This window comes from Polypterus senegalus, chromosome 2 (genome assembly GCF_016835505.1).
Source record: "Polypterus senegalus isolate Bchr_013 chromosome 2, ASM1683550v1, whole genome shotgun sequence".
NCBI classification, from domain to species: domain Eukaryota; kingdom Metazoa; phylum Chordata; class Cladistia; order Polypteriformes; family Polypteridae; genus Polypterus; species Polypterus senegalus.
In genome coordinates this window covers 74,957,186-74,973,235 of record NC_053155.1, presented here as the reverse complement: position 1 = coordinate 74,973,235, position 16,050 = coordinate 74,957,186, and the positions used below count along the sequence as shown (strand labels likewise).

General features: G+C 42.9%; 1 protein-coding gene across 5 annotated transcripts in view; it reads left to right on the top strand.

Moving 5' to 3' along the window:
- pspc1 (paraspeckle component 1) overlaps positions 1-16,050 on the top strand; it is a 139,098-nt gene that overhangs the window by 29,146 nt on the left and 93,902 nt on the right. The gene's annotated exons all lie outside the window — the stretch shown is intronic.

The window sequence follows — 16,050 nt, the reverse complement described above, 5'->3', positions numbered from 1 at the left end:
GTTTTTATTTTCAATTTAGGTATTTGATTCACTTGAATATTTCATTATCGGTGCATAGTGCTCCTTTGTTTAGACTGTTTTCTATTTCTTTCATTCATCCATCTGTCCAATGTTTCCCCTGTTTACAGAGTTAGGTTGCAGGAAGCATTGCTGGCAGCATAGTGTACAAGGCATAATTAAACTATAATTTGGTTGCCAGTCAACCACAAAGTATGCTTTCTTACACAACCATATTTATTCATAATATGTCATCATCTTGGTTATGCTGGAGAAAAAACTTAGTACCCAGATATTAAGTGCAGACATGATGAGAAAATGCAGGTATCTCACAAACATTGCCAGGGTCGGCAGTTGGAGCATGTCTTTTAGTAAATATTACCTGACTAAAGCTGTTTAATGAAAGTTTTAGATTATTTTTAAATTAAACTGCAATCGGCATAGTTATCTAAAAATACAATTGACATTTGTTTTAATCTGCCTTTCACGGTTAACATCCATTTAAAATTTTTACAAGCATACAATCATCACCACATAATTTACAGCAGAACCTACCTGTACATTTTAAAATGGATATTAAAGTTACCAACAATAGTTAACTTTGGGATTTATACCTGAACTGGTTTTAACTCAGTAATCCTAAATTTTGCTTTCTGGGGTTTCCTGAATAATTCTTCCTTGTTTCCAGTTTCAGGCTAGAGGTGACCAGATCAATTCTATTTAAAATATGGTATTTCTTGTAATACTTTTATTGGTACACTAACAAAATGTTTGTCTTTTAAATTTCCTTAGAACACTTGAGTTTTCCCTTGAGTGAAAGGGAATAGTATGTGTATAATATTTCCTTGTTGCCAGCTGCAGGAAGTCTGATAAGCCCTAGATATATAAAGCATGCAAGTTGCAACCTTGTGCAAATTCAAGTACCTATCAGCTAGAGTGCTGTGAAATACTTGTTGATATTTTACATACTATAGAATTTGAACTTATTATACTTGTTTTGTCATGTATACTGTAATTTTAATAGTCTTATAAAATGAAATGCAGGTTGTAAAGAAGGTAGACACTAGGAAAAAAACTGCCTTGTGCCAGAATCATTGGGGGTTACTGCCTGGCCATAAAAGGAACCATTGCGGAGTGTAAAAGGGGGTGCACAGATTGGTAACTCTTACTTGCAATTGGGCAGTGCTTTGTCTCGTCTAAAATCCATTGACCTGAATGTATGACTTCCAAGGAGGCTCATTAAGGATCCAGGCTAGGATTGACGCATTGAGTTGAGGGAAATGAGTTGGTGAATGTTGCAGCTGACTCAGGTGAGCAGAACTGACATTGTGAATATGCCACCGTTTATGTGGCTGAGGATGTAGATCCTCTGTTTTGTAATGGCTGTGGAATAAATCGCTATTCCACCTTTAACCCACAATATCCCTGAAACAATACCCACCCCCCCAATCATTATGATGCACATCTTTATTCTTCCTGTGGTACATCTTCCTCTGAAAAATTAACACTAGAATCTCTGAAACCTACGAAAATATTTGTAATGCCAGGCCACCTTAAATTCCCTCCTACCTCCTCATCAGCATCTTTGTTTCGCAAGTGTGTCAGTCAGCACAAGCAACAAGTGGCGTGGTCACTCATCCCGCACTGACACAGCTGAAGTCAAGTCAGATGCAAAATTCTCAGGGCTGAAGTCACTTTTTCTGGGAGTGAGTTCTCTGGAATTTTATGGGCGAAGTAATATTTCGTTATTTGGAATACACACATTTCATGTGTGTTCTATGTCTACAGTGATCTTTGCAAGTGTAGGATGACAGGAAGTGCAAGGCAAGAAATGTTGAACACATAACTAAAAAAAAAACTTTTCATGTTGTAGTAATAATGACAAAATCCATCCATCCATCCATCCATTTTCTAACCCGCTGAAACCGAATACAGGGTCACGGGGGTCTGCTGGAGCCAAACCCAGCCAATACAGGGCACAAGGCAGGAACCAATCCTGGGCAGGGTGCCAACCCACCGCAGTAATAATGACAAAATGCTGACGTGAAATGTATATAATGTGTGAAGACTGAAGTCCAAATATCAAATAAACACTTTCACAAAAGGTATTTTAAAACAAGTGCTCTTTTGTTCAAGAACAAGCAAAATACCCACGCTTTGCAGCGGAGAAGTGGTGTGTTAAAGAAGTTATGAAAAAGAAAAGGAAACATTTTAAAAATAACGTAACATGATTGTCAGTGTAATTGTTTTGTGACTGTTATGAGTGTTGCTGTCATTAAGGAATTGATTATCATTATTTGTTCCAATCAGGTTCGTATTTGGAGGATGTGTTGTGTTCAAGTTACATTCCGTGTTTGTCTAGTCTATCCCTGACCATCTCATCTTCATTGTCAACCGTTGTAAGGATAACAGGTTTCATTCATCGAAGTGATCACTACCCAAATCGGTACCCGTGAATCTAAGATGTTCAACAGGCATACCTGGTATTAAGTTGTGGATTTGCCTGCGAATATTTAGCGGCAGCGTGTCTATGAACGTAAAAAAGTTTCTCTCACTTTTGCTGAGTTTGTGCCAAACACTATACTATCCCTGACCATCTCATCTTCGTTTGCATAAGCATAGTCCTTCACCAGCAATTTTAACTCCATTACAAAGTGATCAAAAGTCTCGTTTATACCCTGCGTCTTCTCATTAAACTTGTATCTCACGAATATCGTATTCTTCGTAGGCATGACAAATGCCAGCAGCAGCGTGTCTATGAACTTAATTTAAACTTAAGGTTTACACCGTGCTTTGTTTCCGCAGTAGCTGCATTTATGTAAATGTGCTTGTATGCGTCACTCACTTCATATTCTTTTGCTGCCTTTTCAATTATGTAATGTGTTTTTTGCTCACTGCTCTTTGGAGCTCTTGCTTGTTCTCTGCATACTGCGTTCACAATCCGTTCACGTGAGCCGCTCCGAGTACATGTATTGAAGGTTCTCAGCTGTGCTTGTGCTGTCTCGTGCGATCTTGCGATGTCCATGTCGTCCACGGCTTTATTTAATGTTAGCTAAGACCCGGCACTTAAAAGTTTCTCTCGCACTTTCGCTGAGTTTCTGCCAAACACTAGTCTATCCCTGACCATCTCATCTTCGTTTGCGTAATCACAGTCCTTCACCCGCGAAATTTTAGCATCAGCGTGTCTATTGGATTGCTGCTGACGGACGGCCTTATATGGGTGGGGGTGGGGGATGTTTTTAGGTGTAGCAGGCTGTGTTCTGCTAAACCACACATATGTAAAACTAAAGAAGGCTTTTAGCGCAATGTCGGGAAAATTTAAGGAGGTCAGGGACAACGGAAAAATCATAATCTTCAGGGATTCTAGTTTTACATAGTGTATGTGTTGTGATAATGTAGTTCTGGGTTCCCACAAGAACTTAAGGCAGTATTTTCTTTTGCTTTAACTGTATATTCAACGATGATTTTGCACTTTCTGTCTTGTATTTATATCATTAACTGCCTGATAAAATCTTTAAAGAGGAACAAAATAAGAAATTAAGATAAGAAGAATAAAAATAAAACTTTTATTCTGCAAGACTTTATTACCTCAAATAATCTGGATTTCTTTTTCATCACTGAGACCTGGATTTTAAATGGTGACTCTTCATGTTTTACTGATTTGGTTCCATTTTTAAACTCTCCACGGCCGACTCGTCATTTTGGGGGCATTGGCACTGTTTTTAAAAGTGTGTTCTTGTGTCAGAACCTTACAAAGGGTCCATTTAGCAGCTTTGAACTACAACTTTTCGAAGTGTGCAGCTCCACTTCTTTGTTGTTTGCTGTGGTTTATAGACTGCCTGTATTTAATGATTCCTTCATTTCTGAATTCTCTGATCTCCTGGCTGATATTACCCTCTCCCATGACAAAGTATTTATTGGACTCATTTGATTTTATCCAGCATATTAATACGCCAACTCACTGTCTCGGTCACACCCTTGATCTCTTACTTGTGATATTTCAGTTAATAATATTGATTTATGCGATGTTTCTTTTACTGATCACTTTTTTTATAATGATGGATATGAATATTACTGTTGATGTCCCGAGTAATAGCTGTCCCCCACACTGCTCGTGCTTTTAAAATTCTTCTATTATATCCGATTTTAAAACCATATTTTCTAGTCTTGATGTGCATGTCCAAAAAAAATGGTATTGATGATTCTGTCTTAAAATTGAATTCTTCTTGTAAAACAATTTTAGACTCAATTGCTTTGCCCAAGATACGCAGTAATAAGGGAAAACCTGCTCCCTGGCTAAATGAAACTATGCGATCGCTGCACCGCACCTGTTGAGCTGCTGATCGGCGTTGGAAAAAAGATGGACTGATTGTTTCTAAACAGATTTTTTAGGACTTCTCTATTCAACTTCCAGGCTGCAGTTAAGAAAACTAAACAAGATTTCTTTGCTGATTTAGTATCCTGTCATTCTAAGAATCCTAGGGTCTTATTTAATTCAATTAATGCGGCCATTCACCCTCATTCTGTGGTGGAATTAAATAGCACTGTTCATTCATGTCAGCAGTTTCTATCATTATTTGTCAGCAAAATTGATACTATCCGCTGTGACATTGTTCAAACTGGCTATGAACTTCCTTCTTTTAATCAGGGCATTTTCTTATAATTAGGGATGCACCGAAATTTCGGCCACCGAAAATTTTCGGCCGAAATAGCATTATCGGTTTCGGTCGAAACGTAAGAAAGCGCCGAAAATAAAAGCCGAAATTGTCGCCACGCCTCTCCCATCCTCCCGTCTCGTTCGCTGTCATTACGCATCAAACACGGAGTATGTCGGCGGTTTGGAAGCACTTCAAAGTTTCAGATGAGGACAGCAAAGTTGCAATATGCAACATTTGCTCTGCAAAAGTTTCAAGAGGGGGTTCAACAGCAAAGACATTTTCGACTACAGGTTTAATACACCACCTTAAGTCAAGACACGCAATTGAATTTGAGGAATACTGTCAAACAACGTTGGTTAAAACTAAGCCAACTAGCACATCAACACCCTCGGTTGCCACATTTTTCGAAAAAATTAAGAAATTTGCAAATGACAGTGCTAAAGCACGTGACATAACAGAGAAAGTAATGGAATTCATTGCTTTAGATGACGAGCCGTTTTCAGTCGTGGAGGACATCGGATTTCGTAGGCTAATACACCACATTGAGCCGGGTTACACTGCCAAGCAATGTATGACCGTGTTGCAAAACATGTTCATGAGCTCATGACCACAGATATCTCTGCTCTAAGTTTTACCACAGACATATGGAGCTCTGACGTTAGTCCAAATAGCATGCTCAGTTTGACAGCGCAGTGGATAAACGCGGAGTTTAAATTGCAAAACATTCTGCTTCATGCACAGGAGTTTGTCGGCTCACACACTGCAGCAGCAATATCCGATGCTTTGGCTAACATGTTTGAAACTTGGAACATAGACAAGTCTAAAGTGCATGTGATTGTGAGAGAATGCACGGAACATGATAAAGGCTATGGATGACAGTGGATTAAAGAGCATACCTTGCATGGCACACACGCTGCAGTTGGCTGTGAATGAGGGAGTGCTTAGTCAGCGGAGCATATCAAAAAATCACAGCAACTGGGAGAAAAATTGTGGGACATTTTAAGCATTCTCCGCTTGCTTATTCCAGACTACAAGATTTGCAAAAACAGTTTGGGATGCCAACAAAACGACTACAGCAAGATGTGGCCACTCGCTGGAACAGTACATACTATATGTTGCAAGGATTACTTGAACAGAAGCGGTTTTAGCTGCATACATGACAGATCACGCCCTGCCAGCAACTTTGAGTGCACATCAGTGGATGTTGGTGGAAAACATTGTCTCTCTTCTCGACCCGTTCGAACAGTTAACCAAGGAAATAAGCTCAGCTCAAGCGTCTGTTGCTGAAGTTATTCCACTGATCGCAGCACTGAAGCGCCTGCTTGGAAAAGAGGCGAAACAGATCATGGCGTAAAACAGCTAAAAAACTCTACTGGAGGCTGTTAACAAACGCTTCCAAGACATTGAGTCCAACCCTCTTTACGGCATTGCAACAATATTAGATCCACGCTTTAAAGACCATTACTATGACGATGAGAAAAGGCAGGATGTACGCGAAATGGTGCAAACAGAGCTTACGGCTCTTGAAACCTCTGGTGAAGCACAAGCCGCGACGGGGAGAACAGAGCAAACTGTGCCTGAGAAACGGTAACGTACAAGTGATGAGGCGCACATTCCTTCGCTTTCTGATATGTTTGACGAAATTTTACAGGAAAGTGTCCCAACCCACAGCGGTGTAAGAGCAAGCGCAGCCTCACAAGAAGTAGCAACCTATCTAGCTGAACTACCCATTGGCAGAAGTGACAATCCACTTGACTACTGGCGCGAACAAAGATCGCTTTCCTTTGCTTGCATGGACTGCGCAAGTACTTATCTGCCCCAAGCACCAGCACAGACAGTGAGAGATTATTCAGTGCAGCATCTCATGTTCTTGATGAGAACAGAAATCATCTCTCCAGCCAGAAAGCTGAACAACTTTTGTTCATAAAGAGAAATCTGCCACTTTTGCTAAAATAAAAGCAGCCTAATTTGATGTTGTTTACAGTTAAAGGTTTGATTTATTTATTCTGTTATTGCAATGTTGTTTTGCACAGTAATTTAAAATTGAAGTAAAACGTTTAATGCAGGTAATATTTTGCACAATTCAGAAGGCACTAAAAGCTAGCACAGACTGAGTGATTTTATTCAGTGCAGTATGTTCTTCATGAGAAGAGGAACTGTGTCTTCAGCCAGAAAACTGAAAAACTTTTGTTCATAAAGATAAACCTGCTTCTTTTGCTTAAATTAAAAGCAGACCAATTTAGTGTGTATAGTTATGATGTTTACAGTAAGAGGTTGGATTTATTTTTCTTCTGTTTGTGCACTGTTGTTTGGTACAGTAATTTAAAATTGAAGTAAAAAAGCAGTTAGCATTTTTTTTTGCACAATTTTGTTACAGAAAGAAATTTTATTTAGTTTTGTTATTGTTAAACAGCCTTATTACTGTTATTTATTATCAATAAAAGTTTGATTGCTTAATTAATTTGTAGTTTTTTTAATACAAACAAAAAGAAAATATTTTAAACATGTTTTTTAATGAAGCCATTTTCGGTTTCGGTATCGGTTTTCGGCCAAGTGCATCCAAAAATTTCGGTTTCGTTTTCGGCCCAGAATTTTCATTTCGGTGCATCACTACTTATAATCCTTTTATTCTGTCTCACTTTCACAGTTAAAAAGAACTATTGACACCCTTAACCCTTGAATTACCAGAGCCTACGAAAAAACTCGAGATCCGTCCCACCTTAAATTGCTTCTTAAATCCGTTCACACCTCTCCGCCAGCGTCTTTTGTCATCTAAATGTGCTGATAAAGACAAGCTTGCAAGCATACGGCTATTCCATCCCCCCACTGACTTAGAACGTACACGAACTTCTCCCAGCTCATGCCTTGATTGATTATCTGGGAGTGAAATGGAGTTTTAGAGTGGAAATAATAGATTATTTGCAACACACACATTTCATGTATGTTCCGTTTCTACAGTAATCTGTGTAAACTCATTGTTAAAACAATTTTTTTTTATATTTTAGTAATAAATGTTACAAAATTTAGGCATAAACATAAAATGTGTGAAGCCTGAATTTCAAACATCAAATAAACACTTTCACAAAAGGTTCAAGAATGATACAACAGCTTCCGTGACGTACTGTTAAGATTTGCTGACTCCGAATGCATTAGGCCTGCCGTGCCTCAGAGACCCGAGTTCGATTCCCCGCTGGGAAGAAAATGTTTTTTTTTTCTTTTCTTTTTAACCTTCGCCGCTCTGCCTGCCTGCCTGAACTCGCTGTCTGTCTATATAGTTATAACAGTAATTTTATTATTATATAGCAGCTTCCCTGTCTGCCTATCATATAGTGCCTTTCCTTCCTATTTATCTATATATCTATCCCCTTAGCTGTTTTTTTTTTATATATCTATTATACTGTGCCTATTTGGGGTGCCAAACAGGCAATTGCAATGATTTTCAGAATATATAAAGTCATTCCTGAATATATAAAGTCATTACCGAATATATAAAGTCAGCGTTGGAATATATAACCTCATTCCTGAATATATAAATTTAAAGTCAGATTATATTGATATAGATTGAAACAACTCAGGCACATTTTTAGTAAACTCAGTGAGTTCCTAATACAACATAATGAAATAAGTTAATAAAAACATCTTCAGAAAAATATTTTTAAAAAACCCACTGCTCAGTTAATTCATACAAAATGATATGTGCCCAGCATTTTGAACACTATATTTATTTATTCTTTTTGTATGGGCGCATTTTTGGGCGAACCTCACAAGCCGATCCACTCTTGAGTGGCTTCTGTCGGTTTACTTTTCACAAGTATGAGTGAAATGACAAGCACGGAAATTTTATATATTCGGGAATATTTTTATATACAGTAATCCCTCCTCGATCGCGGGTTATGCGTTCCAGACCCCCGCGATAGGTGAAAATCCGCGAAGTAGAAACCATATGTTTGTGTGGTTATTTTTATATATTTTAAGCCCTTATAAACTCTCCCACCCTGTTAACATTATTAGAGCCCTCTAGACATGAAATAACACCCTTTAGTCAAACGTTTAAACTGTGCTCCATGACAAGACAGAGATGACAGTTCTTTCTCACAATTAAAAGAAAGCAAACATATCTTATCTTCAAAGGAGCCCGTCATAAAGGAGCGTCAGGAGCAGAGAATGTCAGAGAGAGCGCAAAGAAAAGCAAACAATCAAAAATCAATACATGCTTTTAAGTATACAGAAGCACCGCGATAAAGCAGCATTTTGTAGAAGAGCGCCGGTGTCCTCTGTGCAAACAGCCCTCTGCTCACACCCCTCCGCCAGGCAGAGAGAGAGCGAGAAAGATAGAGAGAAGCAAACAAGCACAGCGCGGGAAGCATATCTTATAGCATTGAGGAGTTTTAGTTAATATGCAATACATGCTCTGATTGGGTAGCTTCTAAGCCATCCGCCAATAGCGTCCCTTGTATGAAATCAACTGGGCAATCAAACTGAGGAAGCATGTAACCTAAATTAAAAGACCCATTGTCCGCAGAAAGCGGCGAACCAGTGAAAAATCTGTGATATATGTTTAGATGTGCTTACATTTAAAATCCGCGATAGAGTGAAACCGCGAAAGTCAAAGCGCGATATAGCGAGGGATTACTGTATTCCAACGTTGACTTTTTATATTCAAAAATGAGCTTATATATTCCAACGCTGACTTTATATAATCAGGCTTTGACGTTCTATATAATCGGGAATGATTTTGTATGAAGAGACAGGCAAGCAGAGAAGTCACTAGATATATAAATAAACAGGGGAAGGCACATGTACTGAAAGAAAAAAAAGATCAATTGCTGCACTGAATACGGTCACGTGCTCTAACACCACAAACCCCCATCTGACTCTAAGTAACAGCGCAAGTACAGATGCAAACCAAGTGTAAGCGCTGTTACTTAGAGTCAGATGGCGGGGGGATACATGTGCATTGTGCAACAGGATCAATGGACATGTTGATCTTTTTTCTTTCAGTACTTGTGCCTTCCCTGTTTATTTATGTATCTAGTGACTTCTCTGCCTGTATATCTCTTTATTATGCAGTGCTCTGTCTGTGTGTTTTATGGATCTTAAAAATAACAGTTATAAGGACACCTGTTCATGTTAATTGCAGTTTCAATTGTTAAAAAATTTTAAAAGGAGCATCCCACATGAAAATATTATGATCGCATTAACTGACCGTGCATACCATTTTATAAATTTCATGTCCGTTTGAGGTTAAAAAGAAAAAAAAAAATAGAGCTTTTTCCCAACAGGGATTCGAACTCGGGTCTTTGAGGCACGGCAAGCCTACTGCCCTCAGAGTCACCAAATCTTACTGCTAAGCCACAGAAGCTGTTGTGTCGTTCTTGAATCCCCTTGTGAAAGTGTTTATTTGATGCTTAGACTTCATGCTTCACACATTCTCTAGTTTATGCCTACATTTTGTAACAATTATTACTAAACTATGAAAAAGTTTCTGTTTCAACAATATGTTTACACAGATTACTGTAGAAATGGAATACACATGAAATGCATGTGTTCCAAATAACAATCTGTTATTTACACTCTAAAACTCCACTTCACTCTCAGATAATCAATCAAGGCATGAGCTGGGAGAAGTTCGTGTACGTTCTAAGTCGGTGGGGGGATGGAATAGCCGGCTGCTTGCAGCTTGTCTTTATCAGCACATTTAGATGACAAAAGACGCTGGCAGAGAGGTGTGAACGGTTTTAAGGTGGGCCGGATCTACGAGTTTTTTCGTAGGCTCTGGTAATTCAAGTGTTAAACCAGCTCCTAGCCCCCTCGACAGAGTACCACCACGCCTCATAGTGGAAGCCTTTGATGTTTTGGGCCCATCTTTACTAGCCATTATCAATGATTCTATAAGTGCAGGGGTTGTTCCCTCATTTTTTTTTAAACATGTTGTGGTCCGTCCCTGTCTAAAAAAAGGCAGAATTAGATCCATACATATATACACACACATACATACATAATACATCCACATATATATATATATATATATATATATATATATATATATATATACACACACACACATTCATATCTACATATATACACATACATATATATATATATATAGAAACATATACTGTATACACACACACAGTGGAACCTCGGTTTGCGAGCATAATTCGTTCCGGAAATGTGCTCGCAATCCAAAGCATTCGTATATCAAAGTGAATTTCCCCATAAGAAATAATGGAAACTCAGATGATTCGTTCCACAACCCAAAACTATTCATATAAAAATGATTAATACAAACTATAAAGTAAAATACATAATACAAATTAACCTGCACTTTACCTTTAAAAAGAATCATGGCTGGGGTGAGTTTCTAAACTCATGTGGGATTCCACCCAACGGGACAACACGCGGAAGAGTGCCCCAAAGCAATCGCAGTCTCCCAGCGCTGTAGCAGTTCGCCATAAAAGCACATCCAAAAAGATCACAGACATGCTATAAGCGCCTGTCGTCAATGGGTCATACCAGGAACATTATAAAGATCCCGGTACAATAAATAATAGCGCTGTTGCTGTTTCAAGCTGAATAAAGCTGGTGTTAAATTACTGAGACTCAGCTTCGTGTTTTGGGAGCAAGATGGGGACTCGCACTTCACAGCGCACGCACACACAGTCACAATGCTGTAGTAAACAGATGTTGACTATATGAGTAAGGCACACAGACTCAGACGGAGAATAGTAGACGATTGCCAGAGAGAGAGAGAGAGATGGGCTGGGTGAGTGAGCGAGATGAGAGAGAGACGTGTTGGGAGAGAGAGAGAGAGAGAGAAGCGCTGGGTGAGCGAGCGAGATAAGGAGAGAGAGAGAAAGAGAAGAACCATCAGCTCAGTTGTGATCACATAACGCTCAACAAAGTGTATCCATACTACTCGTATTGCAAGACATCGCTCGTTTATCAAGTCAAAATTTATTAAAAATTTTTGCTCGTCTTGCAAAACACTCGTAAACCGAGGTTCCACTGTATATACACATTGTCACAAAATGAGACAAGACAGATAAAGGTTTGGGGCAGCCACCCATATAATTTGGTATCCTGGCTGCAAAAGTCGTTTTTTTAAAGCAACTAGCACTAAAGTGCATACAATGTAGTCCAAAGCCAGAAGGGAAAAGGGTAGGCTTTTAAAGAGGAAGACACCAAGTGAGGTCATAAGGATCGGGCACGTGTTCATTATTCATTGGATCAGGCCCGGATGTGACATCAGGGGGCCCGGAGCTGGTAAGGTCTGTTTCCATTGGTTCGGTCCCAGAAGTGATGTCAAGAGAGCCAGGTGGAGCCTCCCGGGTTTGGTCTACAGGGAAGTGAGAAAGAGAGTGCACTCTGCCACATCCCGGCATGCCTCAGAACTGCCTTCACTCGAGCCCTTTAGCTGCCCCCCATGCGCGCGTGCGTGACAAGGCCCCCCCTGCCCCTCAGCCCAGACCCGTCGGGTTGGGCGACCCTAACCGAGAGGTCGTGAACTCAAGAAAGAGCATCAGTGTTGGCATGGAGAGTACCCCGACGATGAACTAGCGAAAACTTGTATGGCTGCACGTCAAGAAACCACCGGGTGACCCGTGGATTCGACTCCTTGTGCAGGGCCATCCACTGTAGAGGTGCATGGTCCGTGACAAGCGTTAATTCCCGGGCCAACAGGTAATACCTCAGCTGAGTAATCACCCATTTAATCGCCAAAGCCCCCCCTTTCCACCGCTGCATACCTGGTCTCCCGGTCCAACAGTTTCCGGCTCAGGAACATGACGGAGTGTTCCACACCATCGACACTTTGGCTCAGCACGGTGCCCAGGCCTGTGTCCGAAGCGTCCGTCTGGAGGATGACAGGCAAAGAAAAGTTAGGTGCCATCAAAATAGGTGCGGACGTAAGGGCCTGCTTCAAGTCACCAAATGCAGTGCCTGTCTTTTCAGTCCATACCACGATGTTCAGGGCCCTCTTCTTTGTTAAATCAGTCAAGGGCGCCACTCTCTCTGAGAACCGGGGTACAAACCGGCGGTAGTACCCGGCTAACCCGAAAGGCTTGGACCTGCCGCTTGGTTCATGGACGGGCCATTTCAGAATGGCATCAATTTTGGAGCACTGTGGCCTTATGGTACCCCGGCCCACCAGGTAGCCTAAATATTTGGCCTCGCTTAATCCAAAGAAACACTTCTTGGGATTAATCCGGAGCCCAGCCTCACCAAGTGTCCGTAATACCGCTTGGACATGCTGTAGGTGTTCCCTCCATGTGCTGGAATAGATGACCACGTCATCCAGGTAGGCAGCACTGTATGAGTTATGAGGCTTTAGCATTTTGTCCACCAGACGCTGGAAGGTGACTGGAGCCCCGTGTAACCCAAATGGAAGGACACGATACTGCCAGTGTCCGCTAGGGGTACTAAACGGGTTTTTTTCCTTCGCGGAGTCCGTTAAAGGGAACCTGCCAGTACCCTTTTTCATGTCAAGTGTGGTCAGGTATTGAGCCTGTCCAAGCCTCTCGAGGAGGTCGCCCACGCGTGGCATTGGATAGGCATCAAATTGGAAGACTTGATTAAGCCGACGGAAGTCATTGCAGAACCTCCAACTCTTATCAGACTTACTGACGAGCACAATGGGGCTGGACCAGGGACTATAACTTTCCTCAATTACACCTAGTTCCAGCATGCGCTTGATCTCGAGCTCCACTTCAGCCTTTTTTGCTTCGGGAAGACGGTATGGGCGTTCTCGGACAACAACCCCGGGCTCTGTCACTCTGTCTGATGATGTGCTCAATCAGAGAGGTCCTTCCGGGGTGTTCACTGACTACCTCCCGAACGGTCCGAATAACTGTTTCCAGCTCCTGCCGTTGTCTGGGACTCAAGTCCGTGCCGAAGTTAAGGTCGTGTGTGTGAGCAAAGAGTGAGTGGGCTGGCCGGAGGAGGGATCGGGTCCCTGTCCTTCCATGGTTTCAGCAGGTTCACATGATAAACCCGCTCCTTTGGCCGACGCATTGGGTTGACTCACCAAATAGTCGACCAGTCCCTTCCTCTCCTTAACTTCAGAGGGGCCCTGCCAGTGGGCAAGCAACTTAGAGTGGGAGGTAGGCACTAGGACCATGACCCGATCTCCGGGCGGAACTCCCAAGAGACGTGCGCGGTTGTAGTACGGGCCTGTGCTGCTTGAGCCTCTTCCATGTGACTTTTAAGGACAGGCCGAATCTTTCCAAATCTATCGTAACTGCGCGTATATTCTAGTATATTTGTGGAGGAAGAGCCTCTTCTTCCCAGCCTTCTTTCAAAATATCTAATATGCCCCGAGGTTGTCGCCCATACAGTAGTTCAAAGGGGAGAACCCCATGGAGGCTTGTGGGACTTCCTGATAGGCAAAAAGGACGAGGGGAGGAGCTGATCCCAGTTCCTTCCATCCTCGCTGACCACCTTACGCAGCATTTGCTTGAGAGTTTGATTAAACCTCTCTACTAACCCGTCGGTTTGAGGATGATACACCGAGGTCTTTAAATGCTTTATTTTCAGTAATCTGGCAGTCTCCTTGAACGTCTCCGAGGTGAAGGGGGTCCCCTGGTCTGTCAAGACTTCTTTGGGGATCCCCACGCGCAAATACCCCTAGTAATTCCCGTGCGATGGCTTTAGAGGTAGCTGAGCGCAACGGAACAGCTTCGGGGTATCGTGTAGCATAATCCACGAGGACTAAAATGTACTTGTGTCCTCGGCTGAGGGCTCTAGGGGTCCCACCAGGTCGACCCCGATTCTGTGGAAAGGAACATCAATCAAGAGAATAGGAACGAGAGGAGCACGGTCCTTCCTAGGAATTTGTCGCAGTTGACACTCCGGGCAGGAAGCGCAAAAGTGACGAACCTCCTCGTTGATTCCCGGCCAGTAGAAACGGAGCTTGATCCGCTCCAGAGTTTTTTCGGTGCCCAGGTGGCCACCTAGGAGGTGGGCGTGTGCTAGCTTGCAGACCTGCCGCCGGAAGGTACGTGGAACTAGTAGCAGCCTCGTCTCCTGCCCGTCATGCATTGCTACACGGTAAAGGAGGTCATTATCTAACACAAAGTGGGGGCCCTGTGGCATCGACTGATCAGTGCGCTGGCCATCGACAAGGACCACTGCATTTTTTGCAAACTTCAGGGAGTCGTCGTTCCATTGCTCCCTTCTAAAAGAAGCCGGCGTACTTTTAAATTGAAATCGCAACACGGAGAGAGGGTCACACCAACCCCTCCTCCCCCTCCACCTGCATTCCTAGTTGTCTCGAAGTGGGTTGCGCGACACCGCGGACGCCGATACGAGCTCCGGGTTGTACAGGGAGGGGCTAGGTCTTGGGACGTACCCCGGCTGAGTTTGACAAAAGGACGGTTCTGCTCTCCCAGAGTGTGAGGCCGTCCTCTGTGTCTCCAGAAGCACTATTAGCCCTGACATGTTCGTAAACTGCTTGCCCCAGACCGGCTGGGTGAAGCCATGGGGAAGCGCTTTCAGGAGCAGATAGCAAGCTACCTGCTCTATTACCTGGTAGGGCTTGTTTTCTAACGGCCGTAGCCACTGCCATACCTTTGCCCATAAGGACCAGGCTTGTTTACTGGTCGGCCGCTCAGGGTCCAACCTCCATTTTTTTTATTACACTCGCCTGCCAGTCTGGGGCACCCCTAGGTGGTAAATGGGGCTTTGGTTTCACAGAGAGGCAGGCACTCTCCCCCAAGAGAGCATACTGAGTCCCTCTTGCCTCCCCCCTCCAGGGCAGCCCAACTCTGTGAGCCCCACCCGCACACTCCCTGGCCTCTCTAGGTGGCCTAGTTCTGCGTGCTGGGAGCGGAGCCCCCACCGGGTCTCGACGAACCACGGGGCACCCTCCCCCGCCTGCATACTCGGCCCCGGTACGCTCCCACCTGGGTATATTGCAGGTCCTGTCCCCTTCTCTTCTGGGACTTCTCCATCCTGCCGACTACGCCACTGTCACAAAACGAGACAAGACAGATAAAGGTTTGGTATATAATTTGGTATCCTGGCTGCAAAAGTAGTTTTTTTTTTTTTTAAAGCAACTAGCACTGAAGTGCATACAATGTAGTCCAAAACCAGACTGCGGGAGAAGGGAAAAGGGTAGGCTTTTAAAGGGGAAGACAGGAAGTGAGGTCATAAGGATTGGGCACGTGTTCATTATTCATTGGATCAGGCCCGGATGTGACATCAGGAGGGCCGGAGCTGGTAAGGTCTGTTTCCATTGGTTCGGTCCCAGAAGTGATGTCAAGAGAGCCAGGTGGAGCCTCCCGGGTTTGGTCTACAGGGAAGTGAGAAAGAGAGTTAGTGCACTCTGCCACATCCCGGCATGCCTCAGAACTGCCTTCACTCGAGCCCTTTAGCTGCCTCCCATGCGCGCGTGCGT